Genomic DNA, 5,000 nt, shown 5'->3' with positions numbered 1-5,000 from the left:
AGACCTGCAGCCCTAAAGCCCTGGAGCCCTGGAGCCCTGCAGCCCCGGAGCCCTGCAGCCCTGGAGCCCTGCAGCCCCGGAGCCCTGCAGCCCTGCAGGCCCGGAGCCCTGCAGCCCCGGAGCCCTGCAGCCCCGGAGCCCTGCGGCCCTGGAGCCCTGCAGCCAAGGAGCCCTGCAGCCCTGGAGCCCTAGAGGCCCGGAGCCCTCCAGCCCTGGAGCCCTGCAGCCCCGGAGCCCTGCAGCCCTGGAGCCCTGCCGCCCTGGAGCCCTGCAGCCCTGGAGCCCTGCAGCCTGGAGCCCTGCAGCCCTGGAGCACTGCAGGCCCGGAGCCCTGCAGCCCTGGAGCCCTGCAGCCCCGGAGCCCTGCAGCCCTGGAGCCCTGCAACCCCGGAGCCCTGCAGCCCTGGAGCCCTGCAGCCCCGGAGCCCTGCAGCCCTGCAGCCCTGGAGCCCTGCAGCCCCGGAGCCCTGCAGCCTGGAGCCCTGCAGGCCCGGAGCCCTGCAGCCCCGGAGCCCTGCAGCCCTGGAGCCCTGCAGCCCCGGAGCCCTGCAGCTCCGAAGCCCTGCAGCCCTGCAGCCCTGCAGCCCTGGAGCCCTGCAGCCCCGGAGTCCTGCAGCCCCGGAGTCCTGCAGCCCCGGAGCCCTGCAGCCCTGGAGCCCTGCAGCCCCGGAGCACAGCAGCCCCGGAGCCCCAGAGCCCTGCAGCCACGGTGCCCTGTGTGGGCATGCGGGAACCCCAGCACGAAGGCTCGGGGTTGGACAGATGGGAGTCCTTTCAGTCCCGGCCATCTGGTTGCACCTCTCACCTCGGCCATCTGGTCGCGCGCAATGCTTTTCAATGGGGTGACCAGATGGCCTGGAAGTCCCGATGAGGGTCCATTCACCTCCTGGATCCCAGCCAGAGCTCCAGGAGGACGGGCGCGGCCGCGCCTAGGGTCCCCTCCGTCACCCGGAGCGCACGGGTCACAAGAAAGGACAGTAGCCTTCCTCCGGATTAGTAGGGGCAGGGTATGCCGGAACAACCCTCCGGGGCCGGCAATTCCTTGCCGGGGACCAGATGGGCTACGCCCAGGCAACATCCTCCCAGGCCTCCGGGGCTTCCCTCCACTGGCCCGCAGCGTGGCAAAGTGCCCAGGGACGGGCTCCACGGGTCCCGGGCAGTCCTCCCCCGGGCGCCTGGGCCCCCGGACCCCGAGAGCTCCGGTGGTCCTCCCCGTGCCTGAGGCCCAGCTGGGGTCCCCCGAGCCCACCCCGGGAAGCAGAGTCCTCCCGAGCCCTTGGCGGGTGGGTGGGCAGGTTGGAGCCCTACCGCTATGGGTCGGGCAGACGGGAGTCCTTTCAGGTGCCGGCCATCCGGTCGCTCCTTTCTCCTCGGCCATCTGGTCGCGCGAAATGCTTTCCAATGGGGCGACCAGATGGCCGGGCCGGCCTGGAAGTCCCGATGAGGGTCCATTCACCTCCCGGATCCCAGCCAGGGCTCCAGGAGGTCGGGCTCGTCCGCGCCTAGTGTCTCCTCCGTCACCTGGAGCGCGCGGGTTACAAGAAAGGACGGTAGCCTTCCTCCATATCAGTATGGACAGGGTATGCCGGAACACCCATCAGGGGCCGGCAGTTCCTTGCCGGGGACCAGATGGGCTACGCCCGGGCAACATCCTCCCAGACCTCCGGGGCTTCCCTCCACCGGCCTGCAGCGTGGCAAAGTGCCCAGGGACGGGCTCCACGGGTCCTGGGCAGTCCTCCCCCGGGCGCCTGGGCCCCCTGGCCCCGAGAGCTCCGGTGGTTCTCCCCTTGCCTGAGGCCCAGCCAGGGTCCCCTGAGCCCACCCCGGGAAGCAGAGTCCCCCTGAGCCCTTGGTGGGTGGGTGGGCAGGTGGGAGCACTACCGCTATGGCTCGGGCAGACAGGAGAACTTTCAGGTGCCGGCCATCCGGTCGCTCCTTTCCCCTCTGCCATCTGGTCGCGCGCAATGCTTTCCAATGAGGCGACCAGATGGCCGGGCCGACCTGGAAGTCCCGATGAGGGTCCATTCACCTCCCGGATCCCAGCCAGGGCTCCAGGAGGTCGGGCGCGTCCGCGCCTAGGGTCCCCTCCGTCACCCGGAGCGCGCGGGTTACAAGAAAGGACGGTAGCCTTACTCCGGATTAGTAGGGGCAGGGTATGCCGGAACACCCCTCCGGGGCTGGCAGTTCCTTGCCGGGGACCAGATGGGCTACGCCCGGGCAGCATCCTCCCAGGCCTCCGGGCTTCCCTCCACCGGCCCGCGGCGTGGCAAAGTGCCCAGGGACATGCTCCACGGGTCCCGGGCAGTCCTCCCCCGGGCACCTGGGCCCCCGGGCCCCGAGAGCTCCGGTGGTCCTCCCCGTGCCTGAGGCCCAGCCGGTGTCCCCCGAGACCACCCCGGGAAGCAGAGTCCCCCCGAGCCCTTGGCGGGTGGGTGGGTGGGCAGGCGGGAGCCCTACTGCTATGGCAGACGGGAGTCTTCAGGTGCCGGCCATCTGGTCGCTCCTTTACCCTCGGCCATCTGGTCGCGCGCAAGGCTTTCCAATGGGGCGACCAGATTGCCGGACCAGGCCTGGAAGTCCCGATGAGGGTCTGTTAGACCTGGCACCTTGGCGTGAGTCTCCCTTCCTCTTTGTCGCTGTGCCTCATGTGTTTTTATGGTGTTGGCCGCTCAGCGCGCTGTGCCACTGCCAACCAGTGTCACGGTGCGAGTGCTCCCTATGTAAATTGTATATGTTGGTTGGATTCCATGATTGGATTGTTTGATTTACTGTCAGACCCCAGTAAAGTGCGCCGGGGGCGCCAGGGCATGTAAATGCGAACACCGCTGGTGGGCTTGCAGCACTGGTTGTGCCACCCACAGAAGCGGCCGGTAAAATATATCTAAGGTCTGCCATCGCAGAACCTGCGTGCAGTCTGGTACTGACATGCTGACCGGCAAGTGCCCACACTTGCCAGTCCCTAAACCCTTCCCTTAGCTGCATGTTAGTCACCCCTCTGGTAGGCCCACGGGCAGGGTGCATTGTACGCCTAAGGTAGGACAAGCCTGGATGCGTGGCATGTCCTAGTAGTGAATTACCGCCATCTTGTTGTTCACTACTGCAAGGCTACCCTGTTCTCATAGGCCAGTATGGGCGGCCTGGATCATTACACCCTATGATCCTAACCGACCCAGGGAACATGGTAGGAGATCGAGTTTAGTATGCCTGAACTCGGAATAATAAGGTACATCTGTTCGCAAGGTTTATTTTAATATTCCGGGTTTGCAAATGTCACTTTTAGAAAGTTGGCCTTTGCTTGCCTAACCATTTCAGCCGCCTCTGCGTGATGTGTATCTGATGTCTGGCTGGTGTGAGTGACAGGGCTGGGGGAACCCAGATGGGCAGGGCTAGGTAGCCTGGTATGAATAGGACGATCGACAGGTAGATGGGTGGGAGGAGTGCTCCTAGGCTCTGAATAGGACAGTGCTCCGCTACCTCGATGCCGGCTCCACCCCCTGTGGAGCGTCTGATGACTCTGCCCTGCACTCTGAAAGAAGAAGCCTGCATCACGTAAACAAAGTGCTCAGAAACCGGACTGAACTAGGCAAGGGCCCCCCTGGCCTGGGAGAACAAAAGATTTGTGGTATAAATGGAGGAGCCCTGCTCCTAAGAAACTAGATCCGCTTTTGACCAAGAAGAATCTCTGCCTGAGGAGGAGGCACCGGGAAAGCTGTAGGAGGAAGACTGTCCCTATCCTGGGGGATTGGCCTGCAGTGGTGACCTTGCTGCCAAAGGAGAGAAGAGAAACTGTTGCTGAAGACTTTTACTTTACTTTTACTTTCAAGACTTGTGCTTTTCCAAAACGATCTCCAAGGGCTTGGAACTGAGCTTGCCCCCTGAACTGAGCCCCAGGACCATTGGGCTCTACCTGATCTTCACTCGCCTGCTGCTGGACTGTGGTGTCCTTTCCCTCGCCGGAGCTGTGACCCTCGTGCCCAGTCCCTCCCTGAGCCGTGACCAGGACTGCTTAGCCGCCCCCGCCTTGGGAAGAGCCTCGCTCGATCGGAGCCGCTCCCCCTACGCTGTGCTGGGCTGCCCCGTCACCTCGCTCGCTGGAGGCTCGCTGTGCACCTTCACCCTCCCGCCGGAATCGGCGTTTGTGAGCATCTCCAAGCCTCGGACGGCCCGGACGTACCTGCGTGCCCGGCTGCCCTGCTTTGTTCACCCGCCACCTGCAACACCCCGCTCTGGTCGTGAGCCTGAAGAGCAGACACCCATCGTGAAGTGTGGGAGCCCCGGACGCCGCCTCGCTCTTCGGTTGAAGAGCCGCTGACTTCCCGCCCCCACCTTCGCGTCAAGAAACAAGGTACTGTACTTACGAACTCGACCGCGAGCTCGCATCGGATCCAGGGTCCGCAACGTTCTGATTTCCCTGTCATCTGCCGTGTGCTTCCCGGTCGCCGCCTCAGCCCGGAGTGTGCTGAGGCCTACAGTCACCTTGTGCCCGCCTAAAGAACTTTCCGTACAAAGAGAACTTTACCGTATTCCTAAGAATTGTGGTCCCATCAGTTCATCGTTACTGGGCCTTGTATTTAACTCTGCTGAAACTACATAAAAGCTTATTTTTATATACTACCGGATTGGTGTCCATTTGTGGTGCATACAGGGGGTTTACTGTATGTGTAATTGCATTTGCTTAACCGTGTACGCCTGAGACTTAGCCTAGACTGCTCGCGCCACGCACCTAGAGGGTGAGCAGGGGTTATTCTGGGGAGTCATCCTTCGCCCTGACAAGAAGTAAAGGGTCCCTGCTTGTTGTGGGTTCACACCTGCGTCAACCGGAGCCCCCTCATTTCTAACAGGGTCCATTCGCCTCCCGGATCCCAGCCAGGGATCCAGGAGGCCGGGTGCGTTCACCCCTTCGGTCTCCTCCGTCACCCGGAGCGCGCGGGTTACAAGAAAGGGGGGTAGCCTTCATCCGGATTACTAGGGACAGTGTACTCTGGGACCCCTCTCGGTCC

The sequence above is a fragment of the Triturus cristatus genome, chromosome 1_1 (assembly GCF_964204655.1).
Source record: "Triturus cristatus chromosome 1_1, aTriCri1.1, whole genome shotgun sequence".
Classification (NCBI taxonomy): domain Eukaryota; kingdom Metazoa; phylum Chordata; class Amphibia; order Caudata; family Salamandridae; genus Triturus; species Triturus cristatus.
This window is presented reverse-complemented; position numbering follows the sequence as displayed.